Raw genomic sequence first — 20,117 nt, 5'->3', positions numbered from 1 at the left:
TTGCAAGGCTGACAATAAAGTAACACAAACTGAGTGGCTTAACAAAAGAAATTTATTAGCTCACACAGTTCTAGAGGCTAGAAGTCTGAGATCAAGACGCCAGCAAGGTTAGTTTCTTTTGAATACTGTGAGGGAGAAATTTGTCCCATCCTTCTTGCTTATCTTATACTGGTTTGCAGACAATCCTTGGCGTGTCTTGGTTTGTAAAACCATTACTCTGATCTCTGCTTTCATCTTCACATGGCATTCTCTCTGTGTGCACGTCGGTGTCTAAACTTCCCTTTTTTATAAGAAGGCCAATCAGAGTGAATTAGGGTCCAGCCTATTTCAGTAAGACTTCATATAACTCATTCCATCTGCAACAACCGCATTTCCAAATAAAGTCACATTCTGATGTACTCACATTCCAGGGTTAGTACTTGAAGGTACGAATTTTCAGAGAACATGATTCAACCCATAAAAGTATTTTAAGTCATCTCTGCTAGTGACAGCTTTTTGTAAAACTAGGTATTTAATGCTAATATTCGTTAATCTGATATCATTTTCTTCCACTATAGAGTGCAGGTTTGTCAGTTTGTCAGGTGGTAATATCTCATATAGCAATCTACATGAGATATTTAATGAAAGCAATTACTGAAACATTTCTTTAGTTAAACATCATATAATTGTCTTCCTACAACATAGCAGTATGACTAGAAGAGGTCAAATGGTTATCAATGAAAGAAACTCTGTAATTCAAGGAGCTTCAGTACTTATTATTATCAAGTCAAACTACATTGTTTGATTTTCACATTATTATAGCATATTTTTGTGGGCTCTGATTAATAGTGATAAATAATACATGTGCTATGTATTGATTTCCATTTGTTATGTGGCTTTGTAGGCAGGCTTGCTTTAAAGTTAGTATTAGAAAGCATTCAACCTTGTGTTTGAAGAGAGTACTGGCAATAACAGTGTTCTGGAGAACCCTATACAAGATGTAGAATCCATTTAATTTTCTGTCTCTCTCTTCTTCACTTTTCTGTCATTACAATAATTTGTTTAAAAAGTTGTTGAGAAACTACTGTGTGTGAAACACAATACAGTGCAGGTGCTAGGCATACAAATCCCTGCTATTAAAGATCACAGGGTTTGGTAACACAGTTTGCCTTAGTCGGCTTGGGCTGCTATAACAAAAATACCATAGGCTGGGTGGCTTACAGTAAATTTATGTCTCATAGCTATGAAGGCTGGGAAGTATAAGATCAAGGTTCTGGCAAAATTCATTGGTGAGGGCCTCCTTTCTTGTTCACAAATGACTTTCTTGTTGCTATGTTCTAACATGGCAGAAGGGAATAAAGAGCTTTCTTTTATAAGGGCACTGATTTCATTCATGAGGGCTTCACCATTATGACCTAATCACTCCCCAAAGGTCCCTCCTTCTAATACTGTCACCTTGGAGGTTACAATGTCAACATATGTATTTTGAGAAGATCCACACATTCAGACCATAGTATAATCATAATTCAATAATTATAAGACACTTTCACCTCTGATCAAGGTGAAGTGACAGGAATTTACCCTTCTGCTCAAGTAACTTTTTAAAAAATGTTCAATATATATAAAAGACTTTTTTTAAAAAGACATTTAACATCAGGCAACAAAGATCTCTGAAACATGAGATGATTTCTGAGACGTAAGGAATACGTAAGATCAGCCATATGTGATAGCCCCAACTTACTGCCTGGAGGAAGTTTCCAAGCCATGGTGCAGGGAGGAAGAACCCAGTCAGAGCCCAGCGGAACCCTTGAGTTTAGGTTGGTGCTGAGAGTTCAGGGAAAACAAGCAGCTAGAGTTCTCATGGTAGACTATAGGAAAGAAAATTACTGCACAGAGAAAGGGCCCTGGAGATTTAAGAGAGTTCTCTTCCAGTCTTCAACCCAGTACTGATTAGCACATGTATCTGAGGGAACCATTCAAGGTCAAGAAAAGAACCACTTGAAAGTATTAGAAGAAATAATACTTGGAGTTCACATAGGATTGAGAATGATTTTTTTTTCCACCAACCAGAGTGAAGAACTTCATCATTCACAGAGCATTAGGTAGACTGCTCAGTAGTGGCTCAAAGTTAGCCCAAAGGCTGCTCTGGTCCAAGATAACAAAACTTAAAACCAAGACCCAAATAGATCAAACTCTTTCTAAGTAACTTACAGGTGCCTCAGAACAAAGTTCAAACTATTTATAATAATATGGAAATATCCATACCCAACAGGATTAAATTCACAATGTCTAGCATCCAGTCAGGTATCATCAGCCATACAAAAAAGCTGGAAAGTAGGACTCATAGTGAGAAAAATCATATAATATGAATTACTATAATGTTAGATACTGCTATGGTCTGAACGTGTATGTCCCTCCACCCCCATCCACATGTTGAAACCTAACCCCCAAAGTGATGGTATTAGGTACTGGTGCCTTTGGGAATTGATTAGATCATGAGGGTGGGGCCCTCATGAATTGGATTAGTGATCTTATAAAAGAGGCTCAAGGAAGCCTGTTTGCTCCTTCTGGCATGTGAGGACACAACTAGAAGTTGCTATCTATGGGAATTAGGCCCTCACTAGACATCAAATCTCCTAGCACCTTGATCTTGGACTTCCTAGCCTCCAGAACTGTGAGCAATAAACTTCCGTTGCATATGTACTACCCAGTCAATGGTACATTTGTTATAGCAGCCTAAAGGGACTAAAATAGGAACATTCATAAGAAATTATGGGAATGCAGCAGAAAAGACAATTAACTCTGCTTGGTAAGTATAGGTGAGGCAGATACTCAAAGGCTTCCTGGAGGAGATGAGAGCTAATGTAAAAATTGAAGAATGAGTAGGTGTTAGTCAGGTGAAGGTAAGAGAAAGGCATTTGTGACAGAAACCAGAGACTTTACTATGGTGTAGAGGCATGGAATTGTAGATTCTATTTGACTAAACACCGTATCAGTGGTTCAGTCTGGCTGAAAGTAAGGAAGAGAATGAGAAAGATTAGGAGAGCTGTGTGGGCATCAAGACTTAAAGTGTGCCATGTTGGCAGATTTTTTTTTTTTCTGTAAAGGTCCAGATAGTAAATATTTTAGCCTTTATGAACCACATGTAATCTTGTTGGATACTCTTTTCTGTGGCCTTTGGGCTGTAGATTGCAGGTTCTTTTTGCAAGTGATGGGGCATGACTGAATTATTTTTAAAGGAGCAGAACATTTCGATTTGCATTTTAGATAGATCACTTTGCCTAATGTGTGGAGGATGCATTTGAGGCGATATGGCAGAGAGACTGTTTAGGGAACTGTTGTGTTAGCCTAGTTGAGAGATAAAAGGGTGCCTGGCTGTGTGAGTCTGAAACTCTGGAGAGAAGGCAAGGTTGGAATTAGAGATTTGGGAGTTATCGTTACATATTTTAGTTTAAATCTCAAGCTTGGATAAAATCATGCAAGGATGGTATGCTGAGAGAGAATACCCTCCTGGCATGATTTTATTCTCTTCAATAAGAGAATTCCTATTGAAAGAATAACATGTGCTTGATACATTCACTGGTTAGCTCATTTATCCTTAATATAACTCTGTATAGATTGATTTGATGATTAGTCCCATTTTACAGATGAGGAAACTAAAGGTCTGAGAAGTTAAGCAGCTTACCCAGAACTACCAAAGAGAAAGTCTGAATTGGAATGGAAAGCCAGTTCATGTGGTTGTAAGGGTCCTTCTCTACTGTTCATCGCATACTGCTCCTCAGCTGTCTTTAAGACATAGAGTGGGTGGTCTTCAGCTACCCCTGTGGTGTGCTCTTCTCTTCCCTGCATGGGTCTCACAGCACTTTGCCTTCACCCCTTTTCTGCGGCTCCAGGGAATTGTTCCAGTTGCTCACAAAAAAGAGAGGCAGTGTGTTGCTGCAGAATGCCTATTATGTTGCCATTTCCAAAGAATACACCTTGCTCCTTTGCAACCAATTTTGCCTCCAAGTCCTTGCGTTTAAACCAACACAACTGCCCTGCCACAAATCCTTCCAAACTTAAAATTTCGTATAGTTCATACACACAGAATTCAAATGATCCTTGAGACACTATCCTGTAGTGAGGAATTTCTAAAAGTCAGTCCTAGCACTGCAACTGTTCGCAAAGAGAAACTGGCCAATATTCATAATTCTTCAAACATATGGTAAGGCAGAGCATATTTTAAATATCAAGAACATTTACTTGAGACCTTCCCACATGGTTTCAAAATTTTATTTGGGGTTTGGACACGCATCAAAACATGTATTTACCTGACAGATCGTGGCCTGCCTAAGCCTTTGTGATGCATACGTTTTTCATGCCATGATATTGAATATACGTATTAATTAAATTTTGCATCTATTTCTGCACCAAAACTGAGAATGGCTTTGATAGTTATGCAGTACTTCACTAAAGTAACTCTAGCGTACTTCTCTTAACACAAGTTTCCCCTTTTTATTTGTTTAGTATAAAAAACAAACACTGAGCATATGGAAGGAAAACAGGGACTGCTGAAAACTTTGAAAAATATTTTGTGTAGGTTTCATTTTGGTTACACAGGACTTAATGTTTTGAAGGATTTAGTGCAAATTTTTCTCCATTCCTAGGAAATTTGCTGATATGAGAAAAGGAGGATTGTGTGAGTCCTTGAACAAACACAAGCTTTGAGGAGAAAGGCACATTGTGGACGAGAGCTCCATTTGACTCATAGGCTGCCGGGGACAGAGAGGAGGGCACATTTCACAGAATTAGACCAGTCTTCTAGAAAAGCTTGGAAAGACCTTAAATCTTTTGTTTTCCCAATATTTTACCCTGATTCCAGCAGATCTGATCTTCTAAAATTAGGAAGTTGAATAAAAATACTTAAGAGAAATGTTTTTTGAGTTGATTAGGATTAAATCTCTATACCGGAAATCTTTAGTAACATGAACCATGTAAAGGTAAAATGATATAAATATGATAGGAACATGATATCAGTTTAAAAACAAAAGTTTTGTAATGCCACAGATTGCTTTAGAAGGATGTAGCTCCGATTTTCTGAATTCCTGGTTTTTCCTCATCCCTATTTCTTCCACATGTCTTGTGTGATTTCTTTCATATTGTCCCTTTGTTTCCACAAAGCCATCTTTCTCTGTTCAAAGTAGCTAAAATTCCACTTTTCACACACAAAAAAATCTACTTTGATTACAGGGAAGGAGGGGTATACAGAGATGAGAAAATGAAAATATTCTCTTTTCCTAGCAAAGTCACAAACATCTGACCATTCTGTGGCTTTAATTTCATATAAAATGAAATGTAAAGCATCCCCAGACAAACGTCTTATTATACCTGGCTACCCCCTCTTCAGACTTCTCTAGGAATGTGGCTTTTTGATAAATATTCCTGTAATATTAAATCCATAAACAAATGTATTCCTTTTCATTAATGTATCTAAAAGAAAATGATCTTTTCTTTTATGTAAAATTAAATATATTTGTTACATGTGGAGACATATACACACTCACATACACACACATATTATTTTGCTATTTTTAAATGTTGAATTAAAAAATTCCTTTTTTCAACGGCAAACATAATAACATATTTTGTCTTTGGAACTGTGTTGTTTCTGTGAAACATGAGATCTCTTGAGGATTTATAAGCTTTGAGAAATATGAATATAATAAGAGGCCAGTGTCCCTGACATCTCATGAACACCCACTGCTTGTTTTTAAAATAGTAAATGCAAAAACAGATTCTAATTAATAGCTATAATCCTCTTACTTGAAAGATTTATCACGTTGACTCTGTTGCAAGTGTACCACCTTATAGATCAGAAATTTCCAGTGAAGTAAAGATTTGCTCTACAAATAAAAGAAGATATGGCTGCATATAAATCTGGGTGTGTGCATAATTGAAAGAGCTATAGAACCGAAAATGGGGAGGAAACAAACGATTCTGGGAATTGATGCCCATTGAATCTCTGCCCATTTCTAAAAAAGAACCTTGAAAAAAACATATCCTGGCAAAATATTGGTTTCCATTACTTTTCATTTTGTCTTGCCAGGATCAGAACCAGATGTTCTGTAATATAGCAAAGTCTGTTCTATTGGCATTTTTGGTTGTATTAACTTCAGGAACTACTGGAAATTTTATGTGAGAAGATTCACAGGTGATTATCATCCAAATTTTCTGAGACTTCAGGGGTTTCGATGGGGTTGGAGAAGAGATGGCATGCAGCATAAGTGTCCAAATATCTTGTGTTCTCTTCTTGATATGCTCATATTCATAATGAAACACATATGCTCATATAACTTATCTTACAACATATGGTACAATATAATTGAAGAAAGTCTATGCAATTATTTCACCCCTCCTAAAAAAGAAAACAGTTCTGCATTATTAATAAAAACGAGTCGGGACTTAGGGTGTGTGCTAGAGATACAGATTTTAAATATAGCCTACCAAAATATCCTTCAAGTTTAAGTGGAAATAAGAATGAAACATTGTCCAACTAGATTGCAGTTTGGGTAACTGTCCTTTCCTCTTTATCCTCCCTTACCTGTAACCTGACCACAAAGTAAGCAATTTCCAAACTGGCAACTAAAGCATGTAGAACTTAAACTTATGTGAGCAATCATACTTAAAATTAGATCCATGACTTTCACCCTTTACAAATTTTGTTGTATCAATTAATGCTGGGAATGTCCCTTCAAATGCAATATTGTATTAAAACCTCTTTCCCCCTCCCTTCATGCTACATTTGATGAGCTCATCAAAATACTTGCATTTAATACCACATGTAGGATTGTATTCTGGCAATAACTACCAGAATCTGGCTATGGAAAGAGACTTACTACCCACCCATGAGGCTCTTGTCACGATGGTCTAGCTATTGACATAGTGTTGACGGTGTGAGTGGGTTGCAATTAAATATGCTTACGTTTTTAATTTTAGAATGGCTAGTAGGCAAAGCAGCAAAAGGTAAGTACATTGATAAAGAAAAACAGGAAAATGTAGGTAATAATATTTTGCTTTATAGTGAAATAACCTTTCTGAAGAGGCTTCCAATTCTTCATTTTATTCACTACCTCAATGACACAGTAGAAATACACAGAGCAAGTCTCTCAATAAGGGTAGGACGTGAAGGCGGCTACTAGAGTGTCAAACTTCCCATACACATACACACACACACACCCCCACACACACACCCTTATGGGTGGGTTTTCAGCATAACGTTTCATATACTGTAGGAAGAATGAGGATCAGAAAAGGTTTTCAATGAAGCCAAACAGGCTATGACCAGATGTTCAGAGAGTCCCTAGCCACAAGGCTGGGAGACTGAGCTGGAGTCCTGACATTTTTCAAAAGCCTTTTCAGTAGAAGTACACCCAGGTCAACTTGAAATATTAGGCCAATGTTCCCCTCAAACATATTAAACCTGTCAGCTCTCAAAAGACTCAGCAATGCAAATTCTCTTTATACTATCTGTTTCCTTAATATCTAACAGTGAACAATACCATAGTTATTACCTCAAGTCTCAGCAGGAATTAGTTGGGAACATACTGACAGAAAGAGAGAAACATACATGTGTGAAGTCCTGAGTGCCTGAGTGTTGGAATTTTAGGGAACAGAATGATAGAATAGAAAAGGGAGATGCTGAGCTAGGGCAAAGTGTTTAGAGTAGGGATCTATCTGTTTCATAATTTTCCCTGCAATTGGCTTTGACAATGAGACTCCAAATTAAATTTAGACATGTTACAGCTTGCCAATTCCATGGACAATGTTTTGTTTTTCTTTATTTTCATTGCCCAGAGATGAATAACATTTGTGTGTTATTGTTCTAATTCCTACAATGGGAAATCATCTTTGGAAAGAAGCTGCCTTCCTTCCAAAAGGTGGGTTTGGGAATCTCTGGAAGCACCTAGAGATATTTTTCTTAGAAGGTTGGCAAAGTGTCCCACTGCCAGAGGAAAGGGTTTGTTATCATATCTGCCAGAGTATAAAATACAATTACCCCCTCTGTACCAATATGCTTCAAGCTGCTCCCACACAGCTGGTCAGAGTTGATTTCAGTTACTATTCCGCCCCTCTCCTTCTCAGATAAAAGAGACTATCAAGCCTTGATGAAGCCACAGGGCTTTTAGGTAGGGGCTTCTTGGCTTTCTGACATTCCCCTGGGGTGGTGAAAGAGTGTGTAAAAAGAGCCAGCCTGGATGACAGCAGGAGGGCAGTCCTTAAATATATTAAAATTTAAATTGAAATATGTGAAATCAGGTGTGTCTTATATTAAACAGATATGATGACCAGACAACCTATGCTCTGTGGGTTTAAAGAAAATCAACCCACTCTCTGTAGGTATGAACATTGCAAAGGGAAGAGGGTGATAATTCTGCTTCAGAAAGATGTCAACTACTGGAACAAATCATGTCCTGATGCTAGCTCTGCACTCTGGGAGCCAGTTGGGTTTAGGATTCAAAGAGTTGAACGCTACTTGTTGCAGCCTAAGAGCTACCCAAGCTGACTCAGATAATTACAATTATTCTCCCTCCCTTAGAGCCATGGCAGGAGGGCCAGATATGTGGACCAAAGGAGCATCATCGCTGGATGGCCTGGTGCCATCTGTCAAATGTGACAGATACCATGTGGCAGCGCAAAGCAATAGCAGGAGCAGACAGGTGAGATGCTATGTTCTCTCTCTCTCTTTGTATTGCATAAGCCCTAAGGTCAACAGAAGATTCAGGGGAAGAGAGAAACAGATATTCTGGCTAACATGATACATGTGATATTAGAGCAATTTACTGGGAAAAAAAACCATACCTATGGCTATGGCTATATTTGCTTACTTGGGTTTGTGGAGAAGTTTATACTAATTATATTCATTAAACACTCTCTCAGAACTTATATTACAGAAAGGAAACCTTAGGCTGGGAGAAACTCAATAGTTTGGGATAAAGTTGTTGATCAAATGTTACACAGCCGTTTAGCCCCATGGCCCCATGCCACAAATGAGAATCCAGTTCTGATGTCTCTTTCAGTGCTCTATTCATTGCAAAAGACGTTTCCTAACATTTGACAATCTTGATACTTCCCTTTGATGATTCCTGACTTCCTTCATCTCTTATTTATCCACTTATCCAATCAACAAATATTTGCTGAGGAACTATTATGTTTCAAACACTCCCTTAAATGCCAGGAATACAGAAGGGAAAAATAAAAATTCCCTGTCCCTGTAGAGCTTGGTTTTTAATGAGTTTTTTTTTTTTTTTTAATGTTTTTCACATGCAGATTCAGGTTAAGAGAAATTTTAAAATGAGTTCGAAGGTTTAAGCCATGTTAAAAGCTGTGGCAAGTAGAACATCTCAAAACCTCAACAATTTGGGCATGGCCAATGAAGTCTACCTCCTGAATATTGTTTGATCAAATACTCCACCCCCACATAGGACATTATCTATGGAATCACATTCTGATTTGTAGTGGATAAGAAATTATTTGTAGACTAACATAGAGTCAGGTTAGTGTTAGCTCGAAGCAAAACTGTAATGTGGGCAAAGACTGCTTTTCATATTTATCCTTTGTCTTCTGTGTTCTCTGATTTTTTCCCCAAATAGTGGAAGCATCTCTTTACCCTGGGGATGCAGCTTCACTCCTCAATCTTCCCCTCTCTTGTACATCTCAAGCCTACCTCCTCTTCAGAGAGAGATATAAATATATGATGAGAGTTTTAAGTGCTCTAACCCAAGTGATTTACCAGAAACCAGAGCATTAAGATGAATAAATCCCTAGCAGAATTTAAACCCGACTACTTCTAAATTTGGAATGTCAAGCGTGGTTTGGCAGGAGGTAGAGCATAGGGAAGCATTGGAATGGTATTTGATCTTTCTAGGCATCTCTGAGTGCTTAAGTTTGGGAGAGAATCATTGGTGCCATTTTGGATATTATTATAGTGCTTCTGATGACATTGATACTAAGTTATGAAATATAAATTTTGATTAATAAATTGAAAATATTTTAAGGTATAAATTATTATCATTTTGGCTATTGTCTATTATCAAACTATTAGTTGATACTTATAAATAGATTTAGAAATTGTCAACAATACAGTCATGTAATTTTTTTATTGGTCATGTAATTTTACATAGCTTAAGTGCATAATTCATAAGCACTACGTTTTTCTAAAAACCTGAACATGGACATATAAAAATGGACCTCAGCCCTAGATCTAAATGCGGATCCTCACAAATTTCAATTTAAGAAAACCTACAGAGACAGTTAGAAAAATAAAAACTCACAAATCAACACTGATACAGAAGAAAGACAATATACGCCAGAATCCCACCAGTGGAAGGCAGATGAGTTTGATTTGGGAAAACATCTTATCCAAGCTTTGCTTTTCAATGCATCGTGCCTACAAAAAAATTAAGTAAATATGCTATATTTCATATTGTCTCAGAAAGAGACCCGCAGCCTATGCCAAATCAATTCTCACAAGGCGCTAATTTTGAGAGAAGCCTGAAGACTGTTCGTATCCGTACTATTCAAGCCTAGCTATTCACATTCATGAGGGTTCAGTACATTACAAAAGCCAAAAAGGCAGTAAGTTGAAAATAAGCTTGCTTTGCAGCTTAAGAGGTATATGGTTCCTACAAGTAAAGTGCATTAGGTCAAACACAGATAAAATGGAGCCTGGAGCACTGCCAGCTTAGTAGTGTAGCATGTTATATGCTCCACTGGTTATTAAACAGTATGTTAATGCCTACCAAAAGTAGAGAATTATATAGGTTCTGTGCAAGTCAACTTGAATCTGGCTAAGAAAAATCACAGGAGAAAATTGATCATCTCCCAACTTCAAGTAGTCCAGACTCATATTCATTAGTGAATATTAAGTCTGAAGATATCTCACCTAATTTGAATAAGATCACAGTAAAAATAAAATAGCTTTAGAAAATGGTGTTTATAAACAATGGAGTAAGAAACCCTAAAAGGAAATCTCTAAAAATAGATCTACTTTGGAAACAGAAAAAATATTTCAGGAAACAAATTGGAACATTCAATAAAATTTAAAGATAAGGTCATTATAATGCTTTTAAACCATTAAGAGAGAAAAATCTAAAATAAGAAGTCAATAGAATAGACTATCAACAGATATAAATAAGAAATACCTCTAAGAAACAAATATGTAAGTACTTGAGGTAATAAAATACAAAACTGACAAAGCAGAAAATTTAATTAGTCATTCAGTGTGCAGACTTGCAAATTACCCTACAGCTTAGGAGCTTCAAATGCATCATTTATACTTATGGCTTTATTTTTATATTTGTTATCTTTTATACTTACGTTTTTATTTTATTTATGGGTTAATTTTAATTTAATTTAATTTTATTATTACATATAATAAAATCCAAGAGAGATTTGGACAACAGATAATAAAATAAAAATGTAAGTTTAAGAGAAGCATTTAAAGAAGGAGTAAAAAGTATTGGTCAAAATCAATATCATAACTTGAGAAAATATTCTGGACTGAAAAATACTCATGTTAGCAAATGTGTAGGTTTCCCCATTTTCTATGCTAGATAACTAAAAGAAGAAGAAATATTTGAAATATGAAGATTATGAAAATCTCCTCGAGCCCTGTGAATATATCACAATGGCCTGTGACTGTCCCTTCACAGTACTCATCAAGGGTGATGAAGACATTGCGTAGATACTTTTGTAGTATAAGAGGACAGAGAGTTTCTCTTTCACATATGAAGAAAATATATTCTTAGATATGTAACAACATTGAAAATACACTGCCTTTCATATACTTGAAATTGAAGACCTAAGAATCCAGAAATAAGGTTAAATTAAAAAATTGAAGGACATGCAATAAGTAAAGAAACACATTAAACATAGATTCATTTTAAATGATTATTTCACACATAGCTTTAAAATTAAATGCTACAATGTCAAAATCATTCTGAAAGCAATGAGTGTAATATGTACATTTTAATACATGATAATCTTATTCTAATATTGTATACATGAACAAAGATAAGTGCATGACTCTAAGCTTAGATGAAAGCACAATTATGTTTGATTATGTATTTTAAATGAAGAGAAATAAAAAGTTATGAATTCAGTTTATGTTCAACTGAATGGAGAATTCTAGTTAATGCTTTTTTGAGAAACAAGATAACCTGCAAATGACATAAAATTTATAACTCTTAGACTACAGACTTTTAAAAAGATACAGAGAAAATAATGCATTTAATGACTGTAGAAGTAGCAAACAAAAATAAAAATATATAAGATGATAAAGCAAAATAAATATGTCAATAATAATAAACACACATAAACCATATTTCTTTATGAAGGTAAAATAGATCCTTAAATTCATTGACTAAGATGATATTGCATTGTGTTTATAAGAGATTCACCAATATCTAGTGAAATAACAAAGATTAAAAGTGAAAAGATTGAAAGACTTATACAAATATAAAGTAAAAGGAGGTCATAAAGAATAATTTTTAAAATGTATTAAATCAAAGATTATTTCATATTGATTAAACTGCACAGTGAAGACAAAACTGTGACATACATTACTAAACTCAGCAAGAAATTTTTAGTTATATGAAGATAATATAAAATTATTGAAGGTCGTGAAACAAGATTTTATTAGACAGTTCTACCACATTCCCGATAAAAAAAGACTCACTAAAGTATAAAATACAAAATCTCTCAAAATAAATTTATGTATTTTATAAAAATAACTTAAATTCTTAATATTTATGTATTTATTTATAAGACAATGTCTTACTCCGTCACCCACGCTGGAGTGCAGTGGCACAATCACAGCTCAATCAGTCTCAACCTCCCATGCCCAAGTGATCCTCCCACCTCAGCCTCCTGAGTAGTTGGGACCACAGGCATGCACCACCACACCTGGCTAATTATTTTCTATTTTTTGTAGAGATGGAGTCTCCCTATGTTGTCCAAACTTGTCTTGAACTCCTGGGCTCAAGAAATTATCCCATCTCAGTCTCCCAAAGTGCTGGCATGAGCCACCATGCCTGGCCAAAGCCTTAATTTTCAAAACTTAAAATACGCTATCATTCCTCAATAAGCAGATGAATATAAAAACATTTTTCAGAAAAGATGACTAATGGAACAAGATTTACTCTAGCAAATACTAAAATATACGATATACTACAAGCAATTACAATGAAAATAGAATGAAGATAAAACACCTGAATGTTAGACTATCTTTTTCCTAATTCTGTGAAGAATGGCGTTGGTAGCTTGATAGGAATAGTGTCAAATCTGTAAATTACTTTGGACAATATGGTTATTTTAACAATATTGATTCTTCCTATCCATGAGCATGGAATGTTTTCCCATTTATTTGACTCATCTCCGATTTATTTCAGGAGTGTTTTGTAGTTCTCCTTGTAGAGACCTTCCACCTATTTGGTTAGCTATATTGCTAGGCATTTCATTTTGTTTGTGGCTATTGTAAATGGAATTGTGTTCTTGATTTGACTCTCCATCTGGATGTTATTGGTGTATAGAAATGCTACTCATTTTTTATTCTGAAATCCTGCTAAAATTGTTTGTCAGCTCTAGTAGCCTTCTGGTGGAATCTTTAGGGTTTCCTAAGTATAGAATAATCATCAGTAAAGAGAGATAGTTTGACTTCTTCTTTTCCTATTTCAATGCCTATTATTTGATTGCTCTGGCTAGGATGTCTCATACTATGTTGAATAGGACTGGTAAGAGTGAGCATCCTTGCTTTGTTCCAGTTCTCAAAGGGAATGCTTTTGGCCTTTGCCTGTTTAATGTGATGTTGACTACGAGTTTGTCATAGATGGCTCTTATTACTTTGAGGTATGTTCCTTTGATTCCTACTCTGTTGAGAATTTGTATCATGAAGGGATGTTGGAATTTATCAAAAGCTGTTTCTGCATCTACTGAGGTGATCATATAGTTTTTGCTTTTATTTCTGTTTTTGTGGTGAATTACACTTGTTAATTTGCACATGTTGAACCAAACTTGCATCCCAGGAATAAAATCTACTTCATTGTGAGGTGAATTAAGTTTTTGATGGGCTACTGGATTTGGTTTGCTACTATTTTGTTGAGAATTTTTGCCTCTATGTTCATCATGGATGTTGACCTGAAGGTTTCTTACTTGTCATGTCTCCACCAGATTTTGGTATAAAACTGATGCTGGTTTTATAGGAGAATAAGTAGCTCTTCTTCGATTTTTTGGAATACCTTCAGTAGGACTGATACCAACTCTTCTTTGTATGTCTGATAGAATTTGGCTGTGAATCAATGTGATCCGGCCTACATAGCTGAAGCAATCCTAAGCAAAAAGAACAAAGCTAGAGGCATCATACTACCTGGCTTCAAACTGTATTATAAGGCAAAAGCAATCAAAACAGCATGGTACTGATACAAATACAGACACATAGACCAATGGACCAGAATAGAAAGCTCAGAAGTAAAGTCTCATATCTACAACCATCTGATCTTTGACAAAGCCAACAGAAACAAATAATGGCAAAAGGACTCTCTATTCAATAAATAGTGCTGGGATAGCGCACTAGCCATATGCAGAATGAAGCACGACCCTTACCTTTCATGATATACAATAATTAACTCAAGATGGATTGAAAATTTAAACATAAGACCTCAAACTATAAAAATACTAGAAGAAAACCAAGAAAACCACTCCTTGACATTGGCCTTGGCAAAGGATTTTTGACTAAGCCTGTAATAACAACTGCAACAAAAACAGAAATAAACAAATAGGACCTACTTTAGTTTAAATTAAAGAGCTTGTGCACATCAAAAGAAACCATCAACAGAGTAAACAGATAAGATATAGAATGGGAGAAAATATTCACAACCTATGGATCCAACAAAAAAAGTCTAATAGCAATCTATAAATAACTTAAACAAATCAACATGCAAAAAACAAGTAACCCCATTAAAAATTGGACAAAGAACATAAATAAAAAAAGAAGACATAAAAGTGGCCAGTAAACATATAAAAAATGCTTGTCACTAATCATCAGAGAAATGTAAACCAAAACCATAATGAGATAACATCTCATACCAGTCAAATGACTATTACTAAAAAAAAACACACATAAGCTGGCAAGACTACAGAGAAAAGGGAACACTTATGTACTGTTGGTGGGGATGTACATTAGTTCAGCCACTGTGGAAAGCAGTTGGGGATTTCTCACAGAGCTTAAAACAGAGCTACTATTCAACCCAGCAATTACAGTACTGTGTATATACCCAGAGGAAAATCGGTCATTATACTGAAAAGACACTTGCAGTTGTGTATTCATTGCCATGCTATTCACAATAGCAAAGACATGGAATCAATCTAGGTGCTTAACAAGGGTGGATTGGATGAAAAAAATATGGTACATATACTGCATGGAACACTATGCAGCCATAAAAAAGAATGAAATCATGTCATTTGCAGGAGAAACATGGATGGAGCTGGAGGCCATTATCCTAAGTGAATTAACATAGGAACAGAAAACCAATATCACATGTTCTCACTTATAAATGAGAGTTAAACTTTGAGCACACATGGACAAAAACATGGGAAAAATAGGCACTGCAAACTACTAAAGTGGGGAGCAAGGGTGGCATGGGTTGAAAAACTACCCGTTGGGTACTATTCTCACTACCTGGGTACAATGTTCCTATGTAACTATCCTGTATGTGTACCCTTGTATCTATAATAAAAGTTGAAAAAAGTAATAAAACAGAATATTCAGATCAGTGGAAATGAATAGAAATCCCACCAAAAATTCCATAGATATATATGTCATCATATATATGAAATAAAGTAACATTTTAAGTCAGCAGATAATAAATGAGTTATTTGACAAATTTCTCTAAAATAATTAGTTAGACTTTTGGAAAAACAAACATATTTGGATTCATCACTTACCACAAACAAAAATAAATCCCAGATCACTTGTTGGTAAATAATAAAGTCAAAAAACATATTAGAAGAAAATGGATCTAATATTGCAAAGGAAATATCTTATGAAGCATAAGAGCAAGGAAATAAACAGAATCAAAGGAAACATTGCTAGAGAATGAAAATATTGTATATATTGTTACATCAAATATAAATGTTTATTTTAAAATCATAAAATTTAAAAGTCAAATTGAAAAATGGAACACAATGTCCATCATGTAGGACAACCAAGAGTGAATACTGGAAATATTGAAAAAGTTCTCAAAATTAATATAAAAAGGGAAAACAGCTGCCCGTAAATGAGTAACGAATATGAAGAAATTACTCAGAAGCAGCTAACACAAATAATAAAAATGTTCAAATTCACCAGCAAGGTAAATATTTTTAACTTACAAGACAAACATTTATTTTGTCTATTCAATTAATAATTTTTTAAAATTAAAAGCCCTCAGGATTAGAGAGTATAAATTATATTAAACTACTGATATAAATTGACACAACCATTTGTAGGACTGCTATAAAATATATATCAAGATATGTAAAACTATTCATACCCACTGACTAACATTCCACGTCTAAGGATATATCCCAATTAATCAATGAGGAATTTTCCTAAAATATGTATACAAGGAAGTTAGACTAGGAGTAATGTATTGATTAAATAAATCATCATATACTCATGAATTTAATGCAGCCATTAAAAATATTTATTAGTAGATGACGGACTATTATACAAAAAATAATAATATAGGTCATCCTTATGTAATGTTAAATTACATGTATCATAGATGCTTTATTTTTATTATGTAGTTATGTTAATATTAGCTGATTCAGCAAATATTTATTGAGCACCTACAATGAAGTAGATAGTGATTTAGGCACTGAAGATATAACAATAAGCAAAACTCAACAAGACAAACATTTCTGGCCTCATGGAGGAATTATATGTTCAATTTGATACAATGCCTAATACTAGAAGGGAATATAGGCAAATATTAAGTCATTTCTGGATGGTGAGATTATGGATAGTTTTCAAACATATTTTTACATTTTAGTTCTCTCTTATAACCATATATTACTTTCATACTAAAAAAAAAAAAATTATTTCTAATCAGATTTCTTATTAAAGATATATTTCAATAAAATTTTTTAATGTTAATATACTATTAAATTGTTTTTACAATGTTGAAAATGTACCTTGTGTTCATAATATGAAATTAAAATCAGAAGCATCATTTTAATTGTGGTTATCTAATTAAGATTCTACAAAGGGGCATTTTTGTAGTACACTATTATACTAGAAATATCTTCCTTATGTGTGCCAGTGAAATTTACCAGCATGCCAGGTATTTTGGAGACACTTCTGATACCCTAATTCCAATTATCTATTTAAAATAATATTATTTTGTTTGTAATGCATTTCTTTCCTCTTGCATTGAGGTTCTGTCTGACACTAGCAGAAACAAATTGCAAAACAACACAACAAAGGTTTTCCTCACAGCTGCTTCAACCAGATGGTAGATTTGAGCTTCTGGAAACGTATTAGAAAAGCCTATTCCCATATAAAATCTATTTCAAGTTTAGACATCTCTAAGTCCCTTGCAAGACACAGAAGACTAAAGTACTTTTCCATACAGTGATTTCCATCTCCTTACTATCAACTGTTCTGACCTCATAGATTGTCTCTGGCTCCCTTATCATCATATATATATTATATAACACCATAACAAACTAGAGATTTACTAGGTAATTCTGTTTTTACTTTTTTGTCTCCTTATATTTTATGATGCCTTTTCAGATAATCATTATAATTTATGATAACTCTTTCCTCAATGAGATGAGCTTTTCAAAGAAGGTATGAAGACACTATTGAAAGCAGCCGCTGCAAACAGTCCTCGTAACAACCATAAAGGAATGAGAAACAAGTGTCCTCTCTTCTGGACACTAATCTCTAGATTTTCGTCCATATGGACAACCAGAAAATGGAATAATAAAATCACTTGCTTATAAGATGATATTTATTACCACAGTGTAGCAGTGGCTATTACAAGCTTTTTAAATTTTTTAAATGTAAAATACATATGATTTGTGTCCCTGAGTTGGCAATTTACTATACCTAAACCAGTGAGCTGAAGCATTGCCGTCTCTGTGTTGGACATCTAGATAGCAAGTCCAGAACCTGATTTCCTCCCAATTAGAGAAGAATTTGAGTTAGGTTACTGCCTAAATCATCACCCTAAAGACCAGCTCCAATCATGTAATTTTATTCCACAAAAATTTTAATGGCTGTCTACTGTCTACAGAATGAGGCACAAACTCTTTGGTCCAGTATTTAAGAAGCTACACAATATGGTCAAGCCGTTTTCTAGTTTTACATTCTTTTGGCTCATATACCCCAGGGTTTCGTAAAATATTCATGGTTCACATTTTGAGAATCACTCTGTCAAAATAAAACTTAGTAGACAACTTGATTATCATTTAAATTCTCTGTTTCACCTCCAAACTTTACTTAGTTCACATTATTCTATTTTCTTTCTTCAAGACTCAGCCTTAATTCTGATTATTTATTGAAGTCTTTTCTTGCCAAAGCTGAGAAGGGTTATTTTTAACCTTCGATTCCACATGGATAATACACTGGGAAGGTAACTGGATTTGGAAACTAGAAACTATTGGCATAATTTGGGCAAGCCTCCTAACTTTCCAGAAACTTCCATTTTCTCATCTGTAAAATGGGCCGTTCATTCATTCAGCAAGGTTTTATTGACTATTTCTTTTTTTTTTTTTTGAGACAGAGTCTCGCTCTGCCGCCCAGGCTGCAGTGCAGTGGCTGGATCTCAGCTCACTGCAAGCTCCGCCTCCCGGGTTTACGCCATTCTCCTGCCTCAGCCTCCCGAGTAGCTGGGACCACAGGCGCCCGCCACCACGCCCGGCTAGTTTTTGTTTGTTTGTTTGTTTGTTTTTTATTTCTTTTTTTATTTTTAGTAGAGACGGGGTTTCACCATGTTAGCCAGGATGGTCTCAATCTCCTGACCTCGTGATCCGCCCGTCTCAGCCTCCCCAAGTGCTGGGATTACAGGCTTAAGCCACCGCGCCGGCCTTATTGACTATTTGTATATATTAAGCACTTTTAAAGAACCAAAGTTCCATAAATGACTTTTTTCAACCTCCACCATACTATGTGCTGTCAGGGAGCACCGGAGAGTCTGAAGCTCCCTGGCTTTGAACAATTGAAGCAGCATTTCTCAAAGTGTGGAACTGGGAACAGCAGTAGTAACATCACCTGGGAATTTGTCAGAAATGAAAAGTCTCAGGCCTCACACCAGACTGACTGATTCAGACATTCTGGAGGTGAGAACTAGCAATCTAGGTATTAACAAACCTTCTAGGTGATTCTGATGCAGGGAAAATTTGAGAAATACTATATTAGAGAAAAGCTAGAATGAAGTCTCACTCACTTAAAACAGTATCAGGAGTTATTCCTCTAATTTACCTGTCTTTGTCTTCTCTGGTGGCCCAAATATATTAATTATCATAACCCGGGAACTCTCAGTCCTGTGCGGTTCTCTCCATCTCATCTGAGCCTTAACTTTATCTTGCCCTTTAAATATTTTCAATGTACCCTAATTCATTGAGCTCACTGCTTTTTGTCTGGGTGTCAGCTGCTTCCTGTGTTATACTTTATACAGAACTAGGGTATTAAATTAATCATATTAATCGTATTTTTGGTTTATTATCATCATTGTTCTGCAAAAGTTTCTTCTTTTGCTTCATTTAATTTCATTTATGTTAGTTCCACTTCCATTTTCTCCTCTCCTCCTAGGCAATTTCTGTAATGAATTTCCTGTTTATCTTTGACTCTATAGACAGTCACATGTTGTGTAACAACTGGAATGCATCCTAAGAAATGTGTCATTGGGTGGTTTTCTCATTGTGTGAATATCATGGCTTGTACTTACACAAACCGAGAAAGTACAGCTTACCACACACCGAGGCTAAATGGTCCAGCCTATTGCTTCTAGGCTATACACCTGTACAGCATATTACTGTACTGAATACTATAAACAATTGTAACTATTTGGATATCTAAACACATCTAAACATAGAAAAGGTACAGCAAAAACGTGCTG

At 35.3% G+C, this 20,117-nt stretch overlaps 1 long non-coding RNA gene across 1 annotated transcript in view; it reads left to right on the top strand.

Annotated features, from left to right (window-relative positions):
• LOC140712842 (uncharacterized) overlaps positions 1–20,117 on the top strand; it is a 231,258-nt gene that overhangs the window by 142,077 nt on the left and 69,064 nt on the right. Inside the window, exon 3 of the long non-coding RNA XR_012094649.1 lies at positions 8,555–8,675. This is a non-coding gene — a long non-coding RNA (uncharacterized lncRNA). The remainder of the gene's footprint in view (positions 1–8,554; positions 8,676–20,117) is intronic.

This window comes from Chlorocebus sabaeus, chromosome 11, assembly GCF_047675955.1.
Source record: "Chlorocebus sabaeus isolate Y175 chromosome 11, mChlSab1.0.hap1, whole genome shotgun sequence".
Taxonomy (NCBI): domain Eukaryota; kingdom Metazoa; phylum Chordata; class Mammalia; order Primates; family Cercopithecidae; genus Chlorocebus; species Chlorocebus sabaeus.
The sequence above is the reverse complement of the archived record's forward strand: the minus strand, read 5'-3'. Positions and strand labels throughout refer to the sequence as shown.